Raw genomic sequence first — 26,601 nt, 5'->3', positions numbered from 1 at the left:
AGCTGCTTGCAAAATCACGGGCAGTCTCTGCTTTTCCACTGAATGTGGAAGCCTGGCTCTTTCCTTCATCAAGGAGACAAGAGTAATGATGCGCTTGAGAAGAGGTTGCGACTTGTAATTCCCCACCTCCAAGCGGGAAAACGCAAAGCAAACGCACCCTCAACTTGAAATCGCCATTCGTCAACAGTGGGAAGTCTTCTCATCTACCAGTTCCTTCCCTGTTCATCGAGTGACGTCGAGTCGGCATGACGGATTCAGAACTCACAAAGTGGCACTTACCTCGGTCTTTATTTGCTTTAGATCAGGGTTGTCCAGTCTTCTCCAGAATGGGCCAGTGTGGTTGCAGGTTGTCATTCTAACCAAGCAGAAGCCACACTTTAGTCTATTGAAAGCCAAGATCAGCGGATCCAACAATTGGAAACAGGTGTGGCTCCTGCTAGATTGGAACGAAAAGCTGAAGATTGGACAACGCTGCTTAAGACCAATCAGCATATAGACATATTTGCTTATCAAATATAAAACATTGACTATATAGATGGCTGATTGTGGAAAATGTACACCTCTCATCACAGTTTGCATGCTAGCTTGTCACTAACAAAAGACAGACACGGAGAGACGGCATTTTCTAACATTTTCGCCCCTGTTCACGGGTCAAACGTGCCCTGTTGGATAATGCTGTGTTTACAAACAGCAAAGAAGCACTAAGAATTCAAGTGGGAAGCAGAAAGAGTTGTGGGAGGCCTGCAGAGAAGCCTATGGCACATTCTGTTGACCCATTTACTTTCAGGTAGGTGATTCCTTCCTTTTGTGCCAACTACCATAAAGTAGCTCCAGAAGCTCCGAGTTACAATCCGTGCATTGGCCAGGAATCAAAGGCAGGTCAACTACTTGGAAGGCAGCTATGCTCACCTCTATACCACCAATGCCATGCTAGGCAATTCAACTCTGCTGAACAAAAGTTTAAGTATGTGCTCTTCTCATCAGCAGACCATAGGCAAGAGCCGAAGCGCAGCTCTGTCATGGTTTCTGTAGTGTGGTGATTATCACGTTTGCCTAACACTCATCACTGTAGGATCAGGTCCTCCAGGAACAGCCGGAAAGCGACACCTTGGACAGAGCAGATTTCCTTCTTTTGTGCTTTCGTAGCAAAACAGTTAACATTTGCTTACAAAATGAAAGGGAGCCTCTGGTTTTCCACAGAAAATGGAAGCCTGGCTCTTTCGTTGCTCAATAAGACTCTGTGCGTGACTGGAAAATTTTCCATAAAGTACTGGTCGCCAAGTTCACCTATCAGCAAGAGGTCTACGCCCGAAAAAGGCTGGGAGCGGTTTCCCTTCCATTGAGCTTTTGTAGCAAGGCAGATAACAGCTGCTTGCAAAATCACGGGCAGTCTCTGCTTTTCCACTGAATGTGGAAGCCTGGCTCTTTCCTTCATCAAGAAGACAAGAGTAATGATGCGCTTGAGAAGAGGTTGCGACTTGTAATTCCCCACCTCCAAGCGGGAAAACGCAAAGCAAACGCACCCTCAACTTGAAATCGCCATTCGTCAACAGTGGGAAGTCTTCTCATCTACCAGTTCCTTCCCTGTTCACCGAGTGACGTCGAGTCGGCATGACGGATTCAGAACTCACAAAGTGGCACTGACCTCGGTCTTTATTTGCTTTAGATAAAGGTTGTCCAGTCTTTTCCAGATTGGGCCAGTGTGGTTGCAGGTTGTCATTCTAACCAAGCAGAAGCCACACTTTAGTCTATTGAAAGCCAAGATCAGCGGATCCAACAATTGGAATCAGGTGTGCCTCCTGCTAGATTGGAACGAACAGCTGAAGATTGGACAACGCTGCTTAAGACCAATCAGCATATAGACATATTTGCTTATCAAATATAAAACATTGACTATATAGATGGCTGATTGTGGAAAATGTACACCTCTCATCACAGTTTGCATGCTAGCTTGTCGCTAACAAAAGACAGACACGGAGAGACGGCATTTTCTAACATTTTCGCCCCTGTTCACGGGTCAAACGTGCCCTGTTGGATAATGCTGTGTTTACAAACAGCAAAGAAGCACTAAGAATTCAAGTGGGAAGCAGAAAGAGTTGTGGGAGGCCTGCAGAGAAGCCTATGGCACATTCTGTTGACCCATTTACTTTCAGGTAGGTGATTCCTTCCTTTTGTGCCAACTACCATAAAGTAGCTCCAGAAGCTCCGAGTTACAATCCGTGCATTGGCCAGGAATCAAACGCAGGTCAACTACTTGGAAGGCAGCTATGCTCACCTCTATACCACCAATGCCATGCTAGGCAATTCAACTCTGCTGAACAAAAGTTTAAGTATGTGCTCTTCTCATCAGCAGACCATAGGCAAGAGCCGAAGCGCAGCTCTGTCATGGTTTCTGTAGTGTGGTGGTTATCACGTTTGCCTAACACTCATCACTGTAGGATCAGGTCCTCCAGGAACAGCTGGAAAGCGACACCTTGGACAGAGCAGATTTCCTTCTTTTGTGCTTTCGTAGCAAAACAGTTAACATTTGCTTACAAAATGAAAGGGAGTCTCTGGTTTTCCACAGAAAGTGGAAGCCTGGCTCTTTCGTTGCTCAATAAGACTCTGTGCGTGACTGGAAAATTTTCCATAAAGTACTGGTCGCCAAGTTCACCTATCAGCAAGAGGTCTACGCCTGAAAAAGGCTGGGAGTGGTTTCCCTTCCATTGAGCTTTTGTAGCAAGGCAGATAACAGCTGCTTGCAAAATCACGGGCAGTCTCTGCTTTTCCACTGAATGTGGAAGCCTGGCTCTTTCCTTCATCAAGAAGACAAGAGTAATGATGCGCTTGAGAAGAGGTTGCGACTTGTAATTCCCCACCTCCAAGCGGGAAAACGCAAAGCAAACGCACCCTCAACTTGAAATCGCCATTCGTCAACAGTGGGAAGTCTTCTCATCTACCAGTTCCTTCCCTGTTCATCGAGTGACGTCGAGTCGGCATGACGGATTCAGAACTCACAAAGTGGCACTTACCTCGGTCTTTATTTGCTTTAGATCAGGGTTGTCCAGTCTTCTCCAGAATGGGCCAGTGTGGTTGCAGGTTGTCATTCTAACCAAGCAGAAGCCACACTTTAGTCTATTGAAAGCCAAGATCAGCGGATCCAACAATTGGAATCAGGTGTGCCTCCTGCTAGATTGGAACGAAAAGCTGAAGATTGGACAACGCTGCTTAAGACCAATCAGCATATAGACATATTTGCTTATCAAATATAAAACATTGACTATATAGATGGCTGATTGTGGAAAATGTACACCTCTCATCACAGTTTGCATGCTAGCTTGTCGCTAACAAAAGACAGACACGGAGAGACGGCATTTTCTAACATTTTCGCCCCTGTTCACGGGTCAAACGTGCCCTGTTGGATAATGCTGTGTTTACAAACAGCAAAGAAGCACTAAGAATTCAAGTGGGAAGCAGAAAGAGTTGTGGGAGGCCTGCAGAGAAGCCTATGGCACATTCTGTTGACCCATTTACTTTCAGGTAGGTGATTCCTTCCTTTTGTGCCAACTATCATAAAGTAGCTCCAGAAGCTCCCAGTTACAATCCGTGCATTGGCCAGGAATCAAAGGCAGGTCAACTACTTGGAAGGCAGCTATGCTCACCGCTATACCACCAATGCCATGCTAGGCAATTCAACTCTGCTGAACAAAAGTTTAAGTATGTGCTCTTCTCATCAGCAGACCATAGGCAAGAGCCGAAGCGCAGCTCTGTCATGGTTTCTGTAGTGTGGTGGTTATCACGTTTGCCTAACACTCATCACTGTAGGATCAGGTCCTCCAGGAACAGCCGGAGAGCGACACCTTGGACAGAGCAGATTTCCTTCTTTTGTGCTTTTGTAGCAAAGCAGTTAACATTTGCTTACAAAATGAAAGGGAGTCTCTGGTTTTCCACAGAAAGTGGAAGCCTGGCTCTTTCGTTGCTCAATAAGACTCTGTGCGTGACTGGAAAATTTTCCATAAAGTACTGGTCGCCAAGTTCACCTATCAGCAAGAGGTCTACGCCCGAAAAAGGTTGGGAGCGGTTTCCCTTCCATTGAGCTTTTGTAGCAAGGCAGATAACAGCTGCTTGCAAAATCACGGGCAGTCTCTGCTTTTCCACTGAATGTGGAAGCCTGGCTCTTTCCTTCATCAAGAAGACAAGAGTAATGATCCGCTTGACAAGAGGTTGCGACTTGTAATTCCCCACCTCCAAGCGGGAAAACACAAAGCAAACGCACCCTCAACTTGAAATCGCCATTCGTCAACAGTGGGAAGTCTTCTCATCTACCAGATCTACCAGTTCCTTCCCTGTTCATCGAGTGACGTCGAGTCGGCATGACGGATTCAGAACTCACAAAGTGGCACTGACCTCGGTCTTTATTTGCATTAGATAAGGGTTGTCCAGTCTTCTCCAGATTGGGCCAGTGTCTTTGCAGGTTGTCATTCTAACCAAGTAGAAGCCACACTTTAGTCTATTGAAAGTCAAGATCAGCGGATCCAACAATTGGAATCGGGTGTGGCTCCTGCTAGATTGGAACGAAAAGCTGAAGATTGGACAACGCTGCTTAAGACCAATCAGCATATAGACATTTTTGCTTATTAAATATAAAACATTGACTATATAGATGGCTGATTGCGGAAAATGTACACCTCTCATCACAGTTTGCATGCTAGCTTGTTGCTAACAAAAGACAGACACGGAGAGACGGCATTTTCTAACATTTTCGCCCCTGTTCACGGGTCAAACGTGCCCTGTTGGATAATGCTGTGTTTACAAACAGCAAAGAAGCACTAAGAATTCAAGTGGGAAGCAGAAAGAGTTGTGGGAGGCCTGCAGAGAAGCCTATGGCACATTCTGTTGACCCATTTACTTTCAGGTAGGTGATTCCTTCCTTTTGTGCCAACTATCATAAAGTAGCTCCAGAAGCTCCCAGTTACAATCCGTGCATTGGCCAGGAATCAAAGGCAGGTCAACTACTTGGAAGGCAGCTATGCTCACCTCTATACCACCAATGCCATGCTAGGCAATTCAACTCTGCTGAACAAAAGTTTAAGTATGTGCTCTTCTCATCAGCAGACCATAGGCAAGAGCCGAAGCGCAGCTCTGTCATGGTTTCTGTAGTGTGGTGGTTATCACGTTTGCCTAACACTCATCACTGTAGGATCAGGTCCTCCAGGAACAGCCGCAAAGCGACACCTTGGACAGAGCAGATTTCCTTCTTTTGTGCTTTCGTAGCAAAGCAGTTAACATTTGCTTACAAAATGAAAGGGAGTCTCTGGTTTTGCACAGAAAATGGAAGCCTGGCTCTTTCGTTGCTCAATAAGACTCTGTGCGTGACTGGAAAATTTTCCATAAAGTACTGGTCGCCAAGTTCACCTATCAGCAAGAGGTCTACGCCCGAAAAAGGCTGGGAGCGGTTTCCCTTCCATTGAGCTTTTGTAGCAAGGCAGATAACAGCTGCTTGCAAAATCACGGGCAGTCTCTGCTTTTCCACTGAATGTGGAAGCCTGGCTCTTTCCTTCATCAAGAAGACAAGAGTAATGATGCGCTTGAGAAGAGGTTGCGACTTGTAATTCCCCACCTCCAAGCGGGAAAACGCAAAGCAAACGCACCCTCAACTTGAAATCGCCATTCGTCAACAGTGGGAAGTCTTCTCATCTACCAGTTCCTTCCCTGTTCACCGAGTGACGTCGAGTCGGCATGACGGATTCAGAACTCACAAAGTGGCACTTACCTCGGTCTTTATTTGCTTTAGATCAGGGTTGTCCAGTCTTCTCCAGAATGGGCCAGTGTGGTTGCAGGTTGTCATTCTAACTAAGCAGAAGCCACACTTTAGTCTATTGAAAGCCAAGATCAGCGGATCCAACAATTGGAATCAGGTGTGGCTCCTGCTAGATTGGAACGAAAAGCTGAAGATTGGACAACGCTGCTTAAGACCAATCAGCATATAGACATATTTGCATATTAAATATAAAACATTGACTATATAGATGGCTGATTGTGAAAAATGTACACCTCTCATCACAGTTTGCATGCTAGCTTGTCGCTAACAAAAGACAGACACGGAGAGACGGCATTTTCTAACATTTTCGCCCCTGTTCACGGGTCAAACGTGCCCTGTTGGATAATGCTGTGCTTACAAACAAAAAAGAAGCACTAAGAATTCAAGTGGGAAGCAGAAAGAGTTGTGGGAGGCCTGCAGAGAAGCCTATGGCACATTCTCTGGACCCATTAATTTTTAGGTAGGTGATTCTTTCTTTTTGTGCCAACTACCATAAAGCAGCTCCAGAGGCTCCGAGTTAGAATCCATGCATTGGCCAGGAATCGAACCCGGGTCAACTGATTGGAAGGCAGCTTTGCTCAACTCTATACCACACTAGGCAGTTCAACCCTGCTGACCAAAAGTTTAAGTATGTGCTCTTCTCATCAGCAGACTGTAGGCAAGAGCCGACTCACACCTTTGTCATGGTTTCTGTAGTGTAGTGGTTATCACGTTTGCCTAACATGCAAAAGGTCCCTGTTTTGAGACCGGGCAGAAACAAGCTAGCAATTTTGAACTTTGCTTTAATAACTGACCGGTTGTCATCACTGTAGGATCAGCTCCTCCAGGAACAGCCGGAGAGCGACACCTTGGACAGAGCAGATTTCCTTCTTTTGTGCTTTTGTAGCAAAGCAGTTAACATTTGCTTACAAAATGAAAGGGAGTCTCTGGTTTTCCACAGAAAGTGGAAGCCTGGCTCTTTCGTTGCTCAATAAGACTCTGTGCGTGACTGGAAAATTTTCCATAAAGTACTGGTCGCCAAGTTCACCTATCAGCAAGAGGTCTACGCCCGAAAAAGGCTGGGAGCGGTTTCCCTTCCATTGAGCTTTTGTAGCAAGGCAGATAACAGCTGCTTGCAAAATCACGGGCAGTCTCTGCTTTTCCACTGAATGTGGAAGCCTGGCTCTTTCCTTCATCAAGAAGACAAGAGTAATGATGCGCTTGACAAGAGGTTGCGACTTGTAATTCCCCACCTCCAAGCGGGAAAACGCAAAGCAAACGCACCCTCAACTTGAAATCGCCATTCGTCAACAGTGGGAAGTCTTCTCATCTACCAGTTCCTTCCCTGTTCATCGAGTGACGTCGAGTCGGCATGACGGATTCAGAACTCACAAAGTGGCACTGACCTCGGTCTTTATTTGCTTTAGATAAGGGTTGTCCAGTCTTCTCCAGAATGGGCCAGTGTGGTTGCAGTTTGTCATTCTAACCAAGCAGAAGCCACACTTTAGTCTATTGAAAGCCAAGATCAGCGGATCCAACAATTGGAATCAGGTGTGGCTCCTGCTAGATTGGAACGAAAAGCTGAAGATTGGACAACGCTGCTTAAGACCAATCAGCATATAGACATATTTGCTTATTAAATATAAAACATTGACTATATAGATGGCTGATTGTGGAAAATGTACACCTCTCATCACAGTTTGCATGCTAGCTTGTCGCTAACAAAAGACAGACACGGAGAGACGGCATTTTCTAACATTTTCGCCCCTGTTCACGGGTCAAACGTGCCCTGTTGGATAATGCTGTGTTTACAAACAGCAAAGAAGCACTAAGAATTCAAGTGGGAAGCAGAAAGAGTTGTGGGAGGCCTGCAGAGAAGCCTATGGCACATTCTGTTGACCCATTTACTTTCAGGTAGGTGATTCCTTCCTTTTGTGCCAACTACCATAAAGTAGCTCCAAGTTACAATCCGTGCATTGGCCAGGAATCAAAGGCAGGTCAACTACTTGGAAGGCAGCTATGCTCACCTCTATACCACCAATGCCATGCTAGGCAATTCAACTCTGCTGAACAAAAGTTTAAGTATGTGCTCTTCTCATCAGCAGACCATAGGCAAGAGCCGAAGCGCAGCTCTGTCATGGTTTCTGTAGTGTGGTGGTTATCACGTTTGCCTAACACTCATCACTGTAGGATCAGGTCCTCCAGGAACAGCCGCAAAGCGACACCTTGGACAGAGCAGATTTCCTTCTTTTGTGCTTTCGTAGCAAAGCAGTTAACATTTGCTTACAAAATGAAAGGGAGTCTCTGGTTTTGCACAGAAAATGGAAGCCTGGCTCTTTCGTTGCTCAATAAGACTCTGTGCGTGACTGGAAAATTTTCCATAAAGTACTGGTCGCCAAGTTCACCTATCAGCAAGAGGTCTACGCCCGAAAAAGGCTGGGAGCGGTTTCCCTTCCATTGAGCTTTTGTAGCAAGGCAGATAACAGCTGCTTGCAAAATCACGGGCAGTCTCTGCTTTTCCACTGAATGTGGAAGCCTGGCTCTTTCCTTCATCAAGAAGACAAGAGTAATGATGCGCTTGAGAAGAGGTTGCGACTTGTAATTCCCCACCTCCAAGCGGGAAAACGCAAAGCAAACGCACCCTCAACTTGAAATCGCCATTCGTCAACAGTGGGAAGTCTTCTCATCTACCAGTTCCTTCCCTGTTCACCGAGTGACGTCGAGTCGGCATGACGGATTCAGAACTCACAAAGTGGCACTTACCTCGGTCTTTATTTGCTTTAGATCAGGGTTGTCCAGTCTTCTCCAGAATGGGCCAGTGTGGTTGCAGGTTGTCATTCTAACTAAGCAGAAGCCACACTTTAGTCTATTGAAAGCCAAGATCAGCGGATCCAACAATTGGAATCAGGTGTGGCTCCTGCTAGATTGGAACGAAAAGCTGAAGATTGGACAACGCTGCTTAAGACCAATCAGCATATAGACATATTTGCATATTAAATATAAAACATTGACTATATAGATGGCTGATTGTGAAAAATGTACACCTCTCATCACAGTTTGCATGCTAGCTTGTCGCTAACAAAAGACAGACACGGAGAGACGGCATTTTCTAACATTTTCGCCCCTGTTCACGGGTCAAACGTGCCCTGTTGGATAATGCTGTGCTTACAAACAAAAAAGAAGCACTAAGAATTCAAGTGGGAAGCAGAAAGAGTTGTGGGAGGCCTGCAGAGAAGCCTATGGCACATTCTCTGGACCCATTAATTTTTAGGTAGGTGATTCTTTCTTTTTGTGCCAACTACCATAAAGCAGCTCCAGAGGCTCCGAGTTAGAATCCATGCATTGGCCAGGAATTGAACCCGGGTCAACTGATTGGAAGGCAGCTTTGCTCAACTCTATACCACACTAGGCAGTTCAACCCTGCTGACCAAAAGTTTAAGTATGTGCTCTTCTCATCAGCAGACTGTAGGCAAGAGCCGACTCACACCTTTGTCATGGTTTCTGTAGTGTAGTGGTTATCACGTTTGCCTAACATGCAAAAGGTCCCTGTTTTGAGACCGGGCAGAAACAAGCTAGCAATTTTGAACTTTGCTTTAATAACTGACCGGTTGTCATCACTGTAGGATCAGCTCCTCCAGGAACAGCCGGAGAGCGACACCTTGGACAGAGCAGATTTCCTTCTTTTGTGCTTTTGTAGCAAAGCAGTTAACATTTGCTTACAAAATGAAAGGGAGTCTCTGGTTTTCCACAGAAAGTGGAAGCCTGGCTCTTTCGTTGCTCAATAAGACTCTGTGCGTGACTGGAAAATTTTCCATAAAGTACTGGTCGCCAAGTTCACCTATCAGCAAGAGGTCTACGCCCGAAAAAGGCTGGGAGCGGTTTCCCTTCCATTGAGCTTTTGTAGCAAGGCAGATAACAGCTGCTTGCAAAATCACGGGCAGTCTCTGCTTTTCCACTGAATGTGGAAGCCTGGCTCTTTCCTTCATCAAGAAGACAAGAGTAATGATGCGCTTGACAAGAGGTTGCGACTTGTAATTCCCCACCTCCAAGCGGGAAAACGCAAAGCAAACGCACCCTCAACTTGAAATCGCCATTCGTCAACAGTGGGAAGTCTTCTCATCTACCAGTTCCTTCCCTGTTCATCGAGTGACGTCGAGTCGGCATGACGGATTCAGAACTCACAAAATGGCACTGACCTCGGTCTTTATTTGCTTTAGATAAGGGTTGTCCAGTCTTCTCCAGAATGGGCCAGTGTGGTTGCAGTTTGTCATTCTAACCAAGCAGAAGCCACACTTTAGTCTATTGAAAGCCAAGATCAGCGGATCCAACAATTGGAATCAGGTGTGGCTCCTGCTAGATTGGAACGAAAAGCTGAAGATTGGACAACGCTGCTTAAGACCAATCAGCATATAGACATATTTGCTTATTAAATATAAAACATTGACTATATAGATGGCTGATTGTGGAAAATGTACACCTCTCATCACAGTTTGCATGCTAGCTTGTCGCTAACAAAAGACAGACACGGAGAGACGGCATTTTCTAACATTTTCGCCCCTGTTCACGGGTCAAACGTGCCCTGTTGGATAATGCTGTGTTTACAAACAGCAAAGAAGCACTAAGAATTCAAGTGGGAAGCAGAAAGAGTTGTGGGAGGCCTGCAGAGAAGCCTATGGCACATTCTGTTGACCCATTTACTTTCAGGTAGGTGATTCCTTCCTTTTGTGCCAACTACCATAAAGTAGCTCCAAGTTACAATCCGTGCATTGGCCAGGAATCAAAGGCAGGTCAACTACTTGGAAGGCAGCTATGCTCACCTCTATACCACCAATGCCATGCTAGGCAATTCAACTCTGCTGAACAAAAGTTTAAGTATGTGCTCTTCTCATCAGCAGACCATAGGCAAGAGCCGAAGCGCAGCTCTGTCATGGTTTCTGTAGTGTGGTGGTTATCACGTTTGCCTAACACTCATCACTGTAGGATCAGGTCCTCCAGGAACAGCCGCAAAGCGACACCTTGGACAGAGCAGATTTCCTTCTTTTGTGCTTTCGTAGCAAAGCAGTTAACATTTGCTTACAAAATGAAAGGGAGTCTCTGGTTTTGCACAGAAAATGGAAGCCTGGCTCTTTCGTTGCTCAATAAGACTCTGTGCGTGACTGGAAAATTTTCCATAAAGTACTGGTCGCCAAGTTCACCTATCAGCAAGAGGTCTACGCCCGAAAAAGGCTGGGAGCGGTTTCCCTTCCATTGAGCTTTTGTAGCAAGGCAGATAACAGCTGCTTGCAAAATCACGGGCAGTCTCTGCTTTTCCACTGAATGTGGAAGCCTGGCTCTTTCCTTCATCAAGAAGACAAGAGTAATGATGCGCTTGAGAAGAGGTTGCGACTTGTAATTCCCCACCTCCAAGCGGGAAAACGCAAAGCAAACGCACCCTCAACTTGAAATCGCCATTCGTCAACAGTGGGAAGTCTTCTCATCTACCAGTTCCTTCCCTGTTCACCGAGTGACGTCGAGTCGGCATGACGGATTCAGAACTCACAAAGTGGCACTTACCTCGGTCTTTATTTGCTTTAGATCAGGGTTGTCCAGTCTTCTCCAGAATGGGCCAGTGTGGTTGCAGGTTGTCATTCTAACTAAGCAGAAGCCACACTTTAGTCTATTGAAAGCCAAGATCAGCGGATCCAACAATTGGAATCAGGTGTGGCTCCTGCTAGATTGGAACGAAAAGCTGAAGATTGGACAACGCTGCTTAAGACCAATCAGCATATAGACATATTTGCATATTAAATATAAAACATTGACTATATAGATGGCTGATTGTGAAAAATGTACACCTCTCATCACAGTTTGCATGCTAGCTTGTCGCTAACAAAAGACAGACACGGAGAGACGGCATTTTCTAACATTTTCGCCCCTGTTCACGGGTCAAACGTGCCCTGTTGGATAATGCTGTGCTTACAAACAAAAAAGAAGCACTAAGAATTCAAGTGGGAAGCAGAAAGAGTTGTGGGAGGCCTGCAGAGAAGCCTATGGCACATTCTCTGGACCCATTAATTTTTAGGTAGGTGATTCTTTCTTTTTGTGCCAACTACCATAAAGCAGCTCCAGAGGCTCCGAGTTAGAATCCATGCATTGGCCAGGAATCGAACCCGGGTCAACTGATTGGAAGGCAGCTTTGCTCAACTCTATACCACACTAGGCAGTTCAACCCTGCTGACCAAAAGTTTAAGTATGTGCTCTTCTCATCAGCAGACTGTAGGCAAGAGCCGACTCACACCTTTGTCATGGTTTCTGTAGTGTAGTGGTTATCACGTTTGCCTAACATGCAAAAGGTCCCTGTTTTGAGACCGGGCAGAAACAAGCTAGCAATTTTGAACTTTGCTTTAATAACTGACCGGTTGTCATCACTGTAGGATCAGCTCCTCCAGGAACAGCCGGAGAGCGACACCTTGGACAGAGCAGATTTCCTTCTTTTGTGCTTTTGTAGCAAAGCAGTTAACATTTGCTTACAAAATGAAAGGGAGTCTCTGGTTTTCCACAGAAAGTGGAAGCCTGGCTCTTTCGTTGCTCAATAAGACTCTGTGCGTGACTGGAAAATTTTCCATAAAGTACTGGTCGCCAAGTTCACCTATCAGCAAGAGGTCTACGCCCGAAAAAGGCTGGGAGCGGTTTCCCTTCCATTGAGCTTTTGTAGCAAGGCAGATAACAGCTGCTTGCAAAATCACGGGCAGTCTCTGCTTTTCCACTGAATGTGGAAGCCTGGCTCTTTCCTTCATCAAGAAGACAAGAGTAATGATGCGCTTGACAAGAGGTTGCGACTTGTAATTCCCCACCTCCAAGCGGGAAAACGCAAAGCAAACGCACCCTCAACTTGAAATCGCCATTCGTCAACAGTGGGAAGTCTTCTCATCTACCAGATCTACCAGTTCCTTCCCTGTTCATCGAGTGACGTCGAGTCGGCATGACGGATTCAGAACTCACAAAGTGGCACTGACCTCGGTCTTTATTTGCATTAGATAAGGGTTGTCCAGTCTTCTCCAGATTGGGCCAGTGTCTTTGCAGGTTGTCATTCTAACCAAGTAGAAGCCACACTTTAGTCTATTGAAAGTCAAGATCAGCGGATCCAACAATTGGAATCGGGTGTGGCTCCTGCTAGATTGGAACGAAAAGCTGAAGATTGGACAACGCTGCTTAAGACCAATCAGCATATAGACATATTTGCTTATTAAATATAAAACATTGACTATATAGATGGCTGATTGTGGAAAATGTACACCTCTCATCACAGTTTGCATGCTAGCTTGTCGCTAACAAAAGACAGACACGGAGAGACGGCATTTTCTAACATTTTCGCCCCTGTTCACGGGTCAAACGTGCCCTGTTGGATAATGCTGTGTTTACAAACAGCAAAGAAGCACTAAGAATTCAAGTGGGAAGCAGAAAGAGTTGTGGGAGGCCTGCAGAGAAGCCTATGGCACATTCTGTTGACCCATTTACTTTCAGGTAGGTGATTCCTTCCTTTTGTGCCAACTACCATAAAGTAGCTCCGAGTTACAATCCGTGCATTGGCCAGGAATCAAAGGCAGGTCAACTACTTGGAAGGCAGCTATGCTCACCTCTATACCACCAATGCCATGCTAGGCAATTCAACTCTGCTGAACAAAAGTTTAAGTATGTGCTCTTCTCATCAGCAGACCATAGGCAAGAGCCGAAGCGCAGCTCTGTCATGGTTTCTGTAGTGTGGTGGTTATCACGTTTGCCTAACACTCATCACTGTAGGATCAGGTCCTCCAGGAACAGCCGCAAAGCGACACCTTGGACAGAGCAGATTTCCTTCTTTTGTGCTTTCGTAGCAAAACAGTTAACATTTGCTTACAAAATGAAAGGGAGTCTCTGGTTTTGCACAGAAAATGGAAGCCTGGCTCTTTCGTTGCTCAATAAGACTCTGTGCGTGACTGGAAAATTTTCCATAAAGTACTGGTCGCCAAGTTCACCTATCAGCAAGAGGTCTACGCCCGAAAAAGGCTGGGAGCGGTTTCCCTTCCATTGAGCTTTTGTAGCAAGGCAGATAACAGCTGCTTGCAAAATCACGGGCAGTCTCTGCTTTTCCACTGAATGTGGAAGCCTGGCTCTTTCCTTCATCAAGAAGACAAGAGTAATGATGCGCTTGAGAAGAGGTTGCGACTTGTAATTCCCCACCTCCAAGCGGGAAAACGCAAAGCAAACGCACCCTCAACTTGAAATCGCCATTCGTCAACAGTGGGAAGTCTTCTCATCTACCAGTTCCTTCCCTGTTCACCGAGTGACGTCGAGTCGGCATGACGGATTCAGAACTCACAAAGTGGCACTTACCTCGGTCTTTATTTGCTTTAGATCAGGGTTGTCCAGTCTTCTCCAGAATGGGCCAGTGTGGTTGCAGGTTGTCATTCTAACTAAGCAGAAGCCACACTTTAGTCTATTGAAAGCCAAGATCAGCGGATCCAACAATTGGAATCAGGTGTGGCTCCTGCTAGATTGGAACGAAAAGCTGAAGATTGGACAACGCTGCTTAAGACCAATCAGCATATAGACATATTTGCATATTAAATATAAAACATTGACTATATAGATGGCTGATTGTGAAAAATGTACACCTCTCATCACAGTTTGCATGCTAGCTTGTCGCTAACAAAAGACAGACACGGAGAGACGGCATTTTCTAACATTTTCGCCCCTGTTCACGGGTCAAACGTGCCCTGTTGGATAATGCTGTGCTTACAAACAAAAAAGAAGCACTAAGAATTCAAGTGGGAAGCAGAAAGAGTTGTGGGAGGCCTGCAGAGAAGCCTATGGCACATTCTCTGGACCCATTAATTTTTAGGTAGGTGATTCTTTCTTTTTGTGCCAACTACCATAAAGCAGCTCCAGAGGCTCCGAGTTAGAATCCATGCATTGGCCAGGAATCGAACCCGGGTCAACTGATTGGAAGGCAGCTTTGCTCAACTCTATACCACACTAGGCAGTTCAACCCTGCTGACCAAAAGTTTAAGTATGTGCTCTTCTCATCAGCAGACTGTAGGCAAGAGCCGACTCACACCTTTGTCATGGTTTCTGTAGTGTAGTGGTTATCACGTTTGCCTAACATGCAAAAGGTCCCTGTTTTGAGACCGGGCAGAAACAAGCTAGCAATTTTGAACTTTGCTTTAATAACTGACCGGTTGTCATCACTGTAGGATCAGCTCCTCCAGGAACAGCCGGAGAGCGACACCTTGGACAGAGCAGATTTCCTTCTTTTGTGCTTTTGTAGCAAAGCAGTTAACATTTGCTTACAAAATGAAAGGGAGTCTCTGGTTTTCCACAGAAAGTGGAAGCCTGGCTCTTTCGTTGCTCAATAAGACTCTGTGCGTGACTGGAAAATTTTCCATAAAGTACTGGTCGCCAAGTTCACCTATCAGCAAGAGGTCTACGCCCGAAAAAGGCTGGGAGCGGTTTCCCTTCCATTGAGCTTTTGTAGCAAGGCAGATAACAGCTGCTTGCAAAATCACGGGCAGTCTCTGCTTTTCCACTGAATGTGGAAGCCTGGCTCTTTCCTTCATCAAGAAGACAAGAGTAATGATGCGCTTGACAAGAGGTTGCGACTTGTAATTCCCCACCTCCAAGCGGGAAAACGCAAAGCAAACGCACCCTCAACTTGAAATCGCCATTCGTCAACAGTGGGAAGTCTTCTCATCTACCAGATCTACCAGTTCCTTCCCTGTTCATCGAGTGACGTCGAGTCGGCATGACGGATTCAGAACTCACAAAGTGGCACTGACCTCGGTCTTTATTTGCATTAGATAAGGGTTGTCCAGTCTTCTCCAGATTGGGCCAGTGTCTTTGCAGGTTGTCATTCTAACCAAGTAGAAGCCACACTTTAGTCTATTGAAAGTCAAGATCAGCGGATCCAACAATTGGAATCGGGTGTGGCTCCTGCTAGATTGGAACGAAAAGCTGAAGATTGGACAACGCTGCTTAAGACCAATCAGCATATAGACATATTTGCTTATTAAATATAAAACATTGACTATATAGATGGCTGATTGTGGAAAATGTACACCTCTCATCACAGTTTGCATGCTAGCTTGTCGCTAACAAAAGACAGACACGGAGAGACGGCATTTTCTAACATTTTCGCCCCTGTTCACGGGTCAAACGTGCCCTGTTGGATAATGCTGTGTTTACAAACAGCAAAGAAGCACTAAGAATTCAAGTGGGAAGCAGAAAGAGTTGTGGGAGGCCTGCAGAGAAGCCTATGGCACATTCTGTTGACCCATTTACTTTCAGGTAGGTGATTCCTTCCTTTTGTGCCAACTACCATAAAGTAGCTCCGAGTTACAATCCGTGCATTGGCCAGGAATCAAAGGCAGGTCAACTACTTGGAAGGCAGCTATGCTCACCTCTATACCACCAATGCCATGCTAGGCAATTCAACTCTGCTGAACAAAAGTTTAAGTATGTGCTCTTCTCATCAGCAGACCATAGGCAAGAGCCGAAGCGCAGCTCTGTCATGGTTTCTGTAGTGTGGTGGTTATCACGTTTGCCTAACACTCATCACTGTAGGATCAGGTCCTCCAGGAACAGCCGCAAAGCGACACCTTGGACAGAGCAGATTTCCTTCTTTTGTGCTTTCGTAGCAAAACAGTTAACATTTGCTTACAAAATGAAAGGGAGCCTCTGGTTTTCCACAGAAAATGGAAGCCTGGCTCTTTCGTTGCTCAATAAGACTCTGTGCGTGACTGGAAAATTTTCCATAAAGTACTGGTCGCCAAGTTCACCTATCAGCAAGAGGTCTACGCCCGAAAAAGGTTGGGAGCGGTTTCCCTTCCATTGAGCTTTTGTAGCAAGGCAGATAACAGCTGCTTGCAAAATCACGGGCAGTCTCTGCTTTTCCACTGAATGTGGAAGCCTGGCTCTTTCCTTCATCAAGAAGACAAGAGTAATGATGCGCTTGACAAGAGGTTGCGACTTGTAATTCCCCACCTCCAAGCGGGAAAACACAAAGCAAACGCACCCTCAACTTGAAATCGCCATTCGTCAACAGTGGGAAGTCTTCTCATCTACCAGATCTACCAGTTCCTTCCCTGTTCATCGAGTGACGTCGAGTCGGCATGACGGATTCAGAACTCACAAAGTGGCACTGACCTCGGTCTTTATTTGCATTAGATAAGGGTTGTCCAGTCTTCTCCAGATTGGGCCAGTGTCTTTGCAGGTTGTCATTCTAACCAAGTAGAAGCCACACTTTAGTCTATTGAAAGTCAAGATCAGCGGATCCAACAATTGGAATCGGGTGTGGCTCCTGCTAGATTGGAACGAAAAGCTGAAGATTGGACAACGCTGCTTAAGACCAATCAGCATATAGACATTTTTGCTTATTAAATATAAAACATTGACTATATAGATGGCTGATTGCGGAAAATGTACACCTCTCATCACAGTTTGCATGCTAGCTTGTTGCTAACAAAAGACAGACACGGAGAGACGGCATTTTCTAACATTTTCGCCCCTGTTCACGGGTCAAACGTGCCCTGTTGGATAATGCTGTGTTTACAAACAGCAAAGAAGCACTAAGAATTCAAGTGGGAAGCAGAAAGAGTTGTGGGAGGCCTGCAGAGAAGCCTATGGCACATTCTGTTGACCCATTTACTTTCAGGTAGGTGATTCCTTCCTTTTGTGCCAACTATCATAAAGTAGCTCCAGAAGCTCCCAGTTACAATCCGTGCATTGGCCAGGAATCAAAGGCAGGTCAACTACTTGGAAGGCAGCTATGCTCACCTCTATACCACCAATGCCATGCTAGGCAATTCAACTCTGCTGAACAAAAGTTTAAGTATGTGCTCTTCTCATCAGCAGACCATAGGCAAGAGCCGAAGCGCAGCTCTGTCATGGTTTCTGTAGTGTGGTGGTTATCACGTTTGCCTAACACTCATCACTGTATGATCAGCTCCTCCAGGAACAGCCGGAAAGCGACACCTTGGACAGAGCAGATTTCCTTCTTTTGTGCTTTTGTAGCAAAGCAGTTAACATTTGCTTACAAAATGAAAGGGAGTCTCTGGTTTTCCACAGAAAGTGGAAGCCTGGCTCTTTCGTTGCTCAATAAGACTCTGTGCGTGACTGGAAAATTTTCCATAAAGTACTGGTCGCCAAGTTCACCTATCAGCAAGAGGTCTACGCCCGAAAAAGGTTGGGAGCGGTTTCCCTTCCATTGAGCTTTTGTAGCAAGGCAGATAACAGCTGCTTGCAAAATCACGGGCAGTCTCTGCTTTTCCACTGAATGTGGAAGCCTGGCTCTTTCCTTCATCAAGAAGACAAGAGTAATGATGCGCTTGAGAAGAGGTTGCGACTTGTAATTCCCCACCTCCAAGCGGGAAAACGCAAAGCAAACGCACCCTCAACTTGAAATCGCCATTCGTCAACAGTGGGAAGTCTTCTCATCTACCAGATCTACCAGTTCCTTCCCTGTTCATCGAGTGACGTCGAGTCGGCATGACGGATTCAGAACTCACAAAGTGGCACTGACCTCGGTCTTTATTTGCATTAGATAAGGGTTGTCCAGTCTTCTCCAGATTGGGCCAGTGTCTTTGCAGGTTGTCATTCTAACCAAGTAGAAGCCACACTTTAGTCTATTGAAAGTCAAGATCAGCGGATCCAACAATTGGAATCGGGTGTGGCTCCTGCTAGATTGGAACGAAAAGCAGAAGATTGGACAACGCTGCTTAAGACCAATCAGCATATAGACATTTTTGCTTATGAAATATAAAACATTGACTATATAGATGGCTGATTGTGGAAAATGTACACCTCTCATCACAGTTTGCATGCTAGCTTGTCGCTAACAAAAGACAGACACGGAGAGACGGCATTTTCTAACATTTTCGCCCCTGTTCACGGGTCAAACGTGCCCTGTTGGATAATGCTGTGTTTACAAACAGCAAAGAAGCACTAAGAATTCAAGTGGGAAGCAGAAAGAGTTGTGGGAGGCCTGCAGAGAAGCCTATGGCACATTCTGTTGACCCATTTACTTTCAGGTAGGTGATTCCTTCCTTTTGTGCCAACTACCATAAAGTAGCTCCGAGTTACAATCCGTGCATTGGCCAGGAATCAAAGGCAGGTCAACTACTTGGAAGGCAGCTATGCTCACCTCTATACCACCAATGCCATGCTAGGCAATTCAACTCTGCTGAACAAAAGTTTAAGTATGTGCTCTTCTCATCAGCAGACCATAGGCAAGAGCCGAAGCGCAGCTCTGTCATGGTTTCTGTAGTGTGGTGGTTATCACGTTTGCCTAACACTCATCACTGTAGGATCAGGTCCTCCAGGAACAGCCGCAAAGCGACACCTTGGACAGAGCAGATTTCCTTCTTTTGTGCTTTCGTAGCAAAGCAGTTAACATTTGCTTACAAAATGAAAGGGAGTCTCTGGTTTTGCACAGAAAATGGAAGCCTGGCTCTTTCGTTGCTCAATAAGACTCTGTGCGTGACTGGAAAATTTTCCATAAAGTACTGGTCGCCAAGTTCACCTATCAGCAAGAGGTCTACGCCCGAAAAAGGCTGGGAGCGGTTTCCCTTCCATTGAGCTTTTGTAGCAAGGCAGATAACAGCTGCTTGCAAAATCACGGGCAGTCTCTGCTTTTCCACTGAATGTGGAAGCCTGGCTCTTTCCTTCATCAAGAAGACAAGAGTAATGATGCGCTTGAGAAGAGGTTGCGACTTGTAATTCCCCACCTCCAAGCGGGAAAACGCAAAGCAAACGCACCCTCAACTTGAAATCGCCATTCGTCAACAGTGGGAAGTCTTCTCATCTACCAGTTCCTTCCCTGTTCACCGAGTGACGTCGAGTCGGCATGACGGATTCAGAACTCACAAAGTGGCACTTACCTCGGTCTTTATTTGCTTTAGATCAGGGTTGTCCAGTCTTCTCCAGAATGGGCCAGTGTGGTTGCAGGTTGTCATTTTAACTAAGCAGAAGCCACACTTTAGTCTATTGAAAGCCAAGATCAGCGGATCCAACAATTGGAATCAGGTGTGGCTCCTGCTAGATTGGAACGAAAAGCTGAAGATTGGACAACGCTGCTTAAGACCAATCAGCATATAGACATATTTGCATATTAAATATAAAACATTGACTATATAGATGGCTGATTGTGAAAAATGTACACCTCTCATCACAGTTTGCATGCTAGCTTGTCGCTAACAAAAGACAGACACGGAGAGACGGCATTTTCTAACATTTTCGCCCCTGTTCACGGGTCAAACGTGCCCTGTTGGATAATGCTGTGCTTACAAACAAAAAAGAAGCACTAAGAATTCAAGTGGGAAGCAGAAAGAGTTGTGGGAGGCCTGCAGAGAAGCCTATGGCACATTCTCTGGACCCATTAATTTTTAGGTAGGTGATTCTTTCTTTTTGTGCCAACTACCATAAAGCAGCTCCAGAGGCTCCGAGTTAGAATCCATGCATTGGCCAGGAATCGAACCCGGGTCAACTGATTGGAAGGCAGCTTTGCTCAACTCTATACCACACTAGGCAGTTCAACCCTGCTGACCAAAAGTTTAAGTATGTGCTCTTCTCATCAGCAGACTGTAGGCAAGAGCCGACTCACACCTTTGTCATGGTTTCTGTAGTGTAGTGGTTATCACGTTTGCCTAACATGCAAAAGGTCCCTGTTTTGAGACCGGGCAGAAACAAGCTAGCAATTTTGAACTTTGCTTTAATAACTGACCGGTTGTCATCACTGTAGGATCAGCTCCTCCAGGAACAGCCGGAGAGCGACACCTTGGACAGAGCAGATTTCCTTCTTTTGTGCTTTTGTAGCAAAGCAGTTAACATTTGCTTACAAAATGAAAGGGAGTCTCTGGTTTTCCACAGAAAGTGGAAGCCTGGCTCTTTCGTTGCTCAATAAGACTCTGTGCGTGACTGGAAAATTTTCCATAAAGTACTGGTCGCCAAGTTCACCTATCAGCAAGAGGTCTACGCCCGAAAAAGGCTGGGAGCGGTTTCCCTTCCATTGAGCTTTTGTAGCAAGGCAGATAACAGCTGCTTGCAAAATCACGGGCAGTCTCTGCTTTTCCACTGAATGTGGAAGCCTGGCTCTTTCCTTCATCAAGAAGACAAGAGTAATGATGCGCTTGACAAGAGGTTGCGACTTGTAATTCCCCACCTCCAAGCGGGAAAACGCAAAGCAAACGCACCCTCAACTTGAAATCGCCATTCGTCAACAGTGGGAAGTCTTCTCATCTACCAGATCTACCAGTTCCTTCCCTGTTCATCGAGTGACGTCGAGTCGGCATGACGGATTCAGAACTCACAAAGTGGCACTGACCTCGGTCTTTATTTGCATTAGATAAGGGTTGTCCAGTCTTCTCCAGATTGGGCCAGTGTCTTTGCAGGTTGTCATTCTAACCAAGTAGAAGCCACACTTTAGTCTATTGAAAGTCAAGATCAGCGGATCCAACAATTGGAATCGGGTGTGGCTCCTGCTAGATTGGAACGAAAAGCTGAAGATTGGACAACGCTGCTTAAGACCAATCAGCATATAGACATTTTTGCTTATTAAATATAAAACATTGACTATATAGATGGCTGATTGTGGAAAATGTACACCTCTCATCACAGTTTGCATGCTAGCTTGTCGCTAACAAAAGACAGACACGGAGAGACGGCATTTTCTAACATTTTCGCCCCTGTTCACGGGTCAAACGTGCCCTGTTGGATAATGCTGTGTTTACAAACAGCAAAGAAGCACTAAGAATTCAAGTGGGAAGCAGAAAGAGTTGTGGGAGGCCTGCAGAGAAGCCTATGGCACATTCTGTTGACCCATTTACTTTCAGGTAGGTGATTCCTTCCTTTTGTGCCAACTACCATAAAGTAGCTCCGAGTTACAATCCGTGCATTGGCCAGGAATCAAAGGCAGGTCAACTACTTGGAAGGCAGCTATGCTCACCTCTATACCACCAATGCCATGCTAGGCAATTCAACTCTGCTGAACAAAAGTTTAAGTATGTGCTCTTCTCATCAGCAGACCATAGGCAAGAGCCGAAGCGCAGCTCTGTCATGGTTTCTGTAGTGTGGTGGTTATCACGTTTGCCTAACACTCATCACTGTAGGATCAGGTCCTCCAGGAACAGCTGGAAAGCGACACCTTGGACAGAGCAGATTTCCTTCTTTTGTGCTTTCGTAGCAAAACAGTTAACATTTGCTTACAAAATGAAAGGGAGCCTCTGGTTTTCCACAGAAAATGGAAGCCTGGCTCTTTCGTTGCTCAATAAGACTCTGTGCGTGACTGGAAAATTTTCCATAAAGTACTGGTCGCCAAGTTCACCTATCAGCAAGAGGTCTACGCCCGAAAAAGGTTGGGAGCGGTTTCCCTTCCATTGAGCTTTTGTAGCAAGGCAGATAACAGCTGCTTGCAAAATCACGGGCAGTCTCTGCTTTTCCACTGAATGTGGAAGCCTGGCTCTTTCCTTCATCAAGAAGACAAGAGTAATGATGCGCTTGACAAGAGGTTGCGACTTGTAATTCCCCACCTCCAAGCGGGAAAACACAAAGCAAACGCACCCTCAACTTGAAATCGCCATTCGTCAACAGTGGGAAGTCTTCTCATCTACCAGATCTACCAGTTCCTTCCCTGTTCATCGAGTGACGTCGAGTCGGCATGACGGATTCAGAACTCACAAAGTGGCACTGACCTCGGTCTTTATTTGCATTAGATAAGGGTTGTCCAGTCTTCTCCAGATTGGGCCAGTGTCTTTGCAGGTTGTCATACTAACCAAGTAGAAGCCACACTTTAGTCTATTGAAAGTCAAGATCAGCGGATCCAACAATTGGAATCGGGTGTGGCTCCTGCTAGATTGGAACGAAAAGCTGAAGATTGGACAACGCTGCTTAAGACCAATCAGCATATAGACATTTTTGCTTATTAAATATAAAACATTGACTATATAGATGGCTGATTGCGGAAAATGTACACCTCTCATCACAGTTTGCATGCTAGCTTGTTGCTAACAAAAGACAGACACGGAGAGACGGCATTTTCTAACATTTTCGCCCCTGTTCACGGGTCAAACGTGCCCTGTTGGATAATGCTGTGTTTACAAACAGCAAAGAAGCACTAAGAATTCAAGTGGGAAGCAGAAAGAGTTGTGGGAGGCCTGCAGAGAAGCCTATGGCACATTCTGTTGACCCATTTACTTTCAGGTAGGTGATTCCTTCCTTTTGTGCCAACTATCATAAAGTAGCTCCAGAAGCTCCCAGTTACAATCCGTGCATTGGCCAGGAATCAAAGGCAGGTCAACTACTTGGAAGGCAGCTATGCTCACCTCTATACCACCAATGCCATGCTAGGCAATTCAACTCTGCTGAACAAAAGTTTAAGTATGTGCTCTTCTCATCAGCAGACCATAGGCAAGAGCCGAAGCGCAGCTCTGTCATGGTTTCTGTAGTGTGGTGGTTATCACGTTTGCCTAACACTCATCACTGTATGATCAGCTCCTCCAGGAACAGCCGGAAAGCGACACCTTGGACAGAGCAGATTTCCTTCTTTTGTGCTTTTGTAGCAAAGCAGTTAACATTTGCTTACAAAATGAAAGGGAGTCTCTGGTTTTCCACAGAAAGTGGAAGCCTGGCTCTTTCGTTGCTCAATAAGACTCTGTGCGTGACTGGAAAATTTTCCATAAAGTACTGGTCGCCAAGTTCACCTATCAGCAAGAGGTCTACGCCCGAAAAAGGTTGGGAGCGGTTTCCCTTCCATTGAGCTTTTGTAGCAAGGCAGATAACAGCTGCTTGCAAAATCACGGGCAGTCTCTGCTTTTCCACTGAATGTGGAAGCCTGGCTCTTTCCTTCATCAAGAAGACAAGAGTAATGATCCGCTTGACAAGAGGTTGCGACTTGTAATTCCCCACCTCCAAGCGGGAAAACACAAAGCAAACGCACCCTCAACTTGAAATCGCCATTCGTCAACAGTGGGAAGTCTTCTCATCTACCAGATCTACCAGTTCCTTCCCTGTTCATCGAGTGACGTCGAGTCGGCATGACGGATTCAGAACTCACAAAGTGGCACTGACCTCGGTCTTTATTTGCATTAGATAAGGGTTGTCCAGTCTTCTCCAGATTGGGCCAGTGTCTTTGCAGGTTGTCATTCTAACCAAGTAGAAGCCACACTTTAGTCTATTGAAAGTCAAGATCAGCGGATCCAACAATTGGAATCGGGTGTGGCTCCTGCTAGATTGGAACGAAAAGCTGAAGATTGGACAACGCTGCTTAAGACCAATCAGCATATAGACATATTTGCTTATTAAATATAAAACATTGACTATATAGATGGCTGATTGTGGAAAATGTACACCTCTCATCACAGTTTGCATGCTAGCTTGTCGCTAACAAAAGACAGACACGGAGAGACGGCATTTTCTAACATTTTCGCCCCTGTTCACGGGTCAAACGTGCCCTGTTGGATAATGCTGTGTTTACAAACAGCAAAGAAGCACTAAGAATTCAAGTGGGAAGCAGAAAGAGTTGTGGGAGGCCTGCAGAGAAGCCTATGGCACATTCTGTTGACCCATTTACTTTCAGGTAGGTGATTCCTTCCTTTTGTGCCAACTACCATAAAGTAGCTCCGAGTTACAATCCGTGCATTGGCCAGGAATCAAAGGCAGGTCAACTACTTGGAAGGCAGCTATGCTCACCTCTATACCACCAATGCCATGCTAGGCAATTCAACTCTGCTGAACAAAAGTTTAAGTATGTGCTCTTCTCATCAGCAGACCATAGGCAAGAGCCGAAGCGCAGCTCTGTCATGGTTTCTGTAGTGTGGTGGTTATCACGTTTGCCTAACACTCATCACTGTAGGATCAGGTCCTCCAGGAACAGCTGGAAAGCGACACCTTGGACAGAGCAGATTTCCTTCTTTTGTGCTTTCGTAGCAAAACAGTTAACATTTGCTTACAAAATGAAAGGGAGCCTCTGGTTTTCCACAGAAAATGGAAGCCTGGCTCTTTCGTTGCTCAATAAGACTCTGTGCGTGACTGGAAAATTTTCCATAAAGTACTGGTCGCCAAGTTCACCTATCAGCAAGAGGTCTACGCCCGAAAAAGGTTGGGAGCGGTTTCCCTTCCATTGAGCTTTTGTAGCAAGGCAGATAACAGCTGCTTGCAAAATCACGGGCAGTCTCTGCTTTTCCACTGAATGTGGAAGCCTGGCTCTTTCCTTCATCAAGAAGACAAGAGTAATGATGCGCTTGACAAGAGGTTGCGACTTGTAATTCCCCACCTCCAAGCGGGAAAACACAAAGCAAACGCACCCTCAACTTGAAATCGCCATTCGTCAACAGTGGGAAGTCTTCTCATCTACCAGATCTACCAGTTCCTTCCCTGTTCATCGAGTGACGTCGAGTCGGCATGACGGATTCAGAACTCACAAAGTGGCACTGACCTCGGTCTTTATTTGCATTAGATAAGGGTTGTCCAGTCTTCTCCAGATTGGGCCAGTGTCTTTGCAGGTTGTCATACTAACCAAGTAGAAGCCACACTTTAGTCTATTGAAAGTCAAGATCAGCGGATCCAACAATTGGAATCGGGTGTGGCTCCTGCTAGATTGGAACGAAAAGCTGAAGATTGGACAACGCTGCTTAAGACCAATCAGCATATAGACATTTTTGCTTATTAAATATAAAACATTGACTATATAGATGGCTGATTGCGGAAAATGTACACCTCTCATCACAGTTTGCATGCTAGCTTGTTGCTAACAAAAGACAGACACGGAGAGACGGCATTTTCTAACATTTTCGCCCCTGTTCACGGGTCAAACGTGCCCTGTTGGATAATGCTGTGTTTACAAACAGCAAAGAAGCACTAAGAATTCAAGTGGGAAGCAGAAAGAGTTGTGGGAGGCCTGCAGAGAAGCCTATGGCACATTCTGTTGACCCATTTACTTTCAGGTAGGTGATTCCTTCCTTTTGTGCCAACTATCATAAAGTAGCTCCAGAAGCTCCCAGTTACAATCCGTGCATTGGCCAGGAATCAAAGGCAGGTCAACTACTTGGAAGGCAGCTATGCTCACCTCTATACCACCAATGCCATGCTAGGCAATTCAACTCTGCTGAACAAAAGTTTAAGTATGTGCTCTTCTCATCAGCAGACCATAGGCAAGAGCCGAAGCGCAGCTCTGTCATGGTTTCTGTAGTGTGGTGGTTATCACGTTTGCCTAACACTCATCACTGTATGATCAGCTCCTCCAGGAACAGCCGGAAAGCGACACCTTGGACAGAGCAGATTTCCTTCTTTTGTGCTTTTGTAGCAAAGCAGTTAACATTTGCTTACAAAATGAAAGGGAGTCTCTGGTTTTCCACAGAAAGTGGAAGCCTGGCTCTTTCGTTGCTCAATAAGACTCTGTGCGTGACTGGAAAATTTTCCATAAAGTACTGGTCGCCAAGTTCACCTATCAGCAAGAGGTCTACGCCCGAAAAAGGTTGGGAGCGGTTTCCCTTCCATTGAGCTTTTGTAGCAAGGCAGATAACAGCTGCTTGCAAAATCACGGGCAGTCTCTGCTTTTCCACTGAATGTGGAAGCCTGGCTCTTTCCTTCATCAAGAAGACAAGAGTAATGATGCGCTTGAGAAGAGGTTGCGACTTGTAATTCCCCACCTCCAAGCGGGAAAACGCAAAGCAAACGCACCCTCAACTTGAAATCGCCATTCGTCAACAGTGGGAAGTCTTCTCATCTACCAGATCTACCAGTTCCTTCCCTGTTCATCGAGTGACGTCGAGTCGGCATGACGGATTCAGAACTCACAAAGTGGCACTGACCTCGGT

General features: G+C 45.8%; 5 non-coding genes across 5 annotated transcripts; all 5 read left to right on the top strand.

Moving 5' to 3' along the window:
* The first annotated feature begins 6,486 nt into the window (after window positions 1–6,486).
* On the top strand, window positions 6,487–6,559 carry trnav-aac (transfer RNA valine (anticodon AAC)). Its single transcript has one exon. It is a non-coding gene; the product is annotated as a tRNA-Val (tRNA).
* A 2,717-nt stretch (window positions 6,560–9,276) lies between these two features.
* Window positions 9,277–9,349, top strand: trnav-aac (transfer RNA valine (anticodon AAC)). The gene has a single exon. It is a non-coding gene; the product is annotated as a tRNA-Val (tRNA).
* Window positions 9,350–12,066: 2,717 nt separating this feature from the next.
* Window positions 12,067–12,139, top strand: trnav-aac (transfer RNA valine (anticodon AAC)). The gene has a single exon. It is a non-coding gene; the product is annotated as a tRNA-Val (tRNA).
* Window positions 12,140–14,865: 2,726 nt separating this feature from the next.
* trnav-aac (transfer RNA valine (anticodon AAC)) lies at window positions 14,866–14,938 on the top strand. Its single transcript has one exon. It is a non-coding gene; the product is annotated as a tRNA-Val (tRNA).
* A 5,467-nt stretch (window positions 14,939–20,405) lies between these two features.
* trnav-aac (transfer RNA valine (anticodon AAC)) lies at window positions 20,406–20,478 on the top strand. The gene has a single exon. It is a non-coding gene; the product is annotated as a tRNA-Val (tRNA).
* Window positions 20,479–26,601: the final 6,123 nt, after the last annotated feature.

The sequence above is a fragment of the Ictalurus punctatus genome, unplaced genomic scaffold (genome assembly GCF_001660625.3).
Source record: "Ictalurus punctatus breed USDA103 unplaced genomic scaffold, Coco_2.0 tig00005203, whole genome shotgun sequence".
NCBI classification, from domain to species: Eukaryota; Metazoa; Chordata; class Actinopteri; order Siluriformes; family Ictaluridae; genus Ictalurus; species Ictalurus punctatus.
Note: the sequence above shows the minus strand (reverse complement) of the source record. Positions and strands in the feature narration are given on the sequence as shown.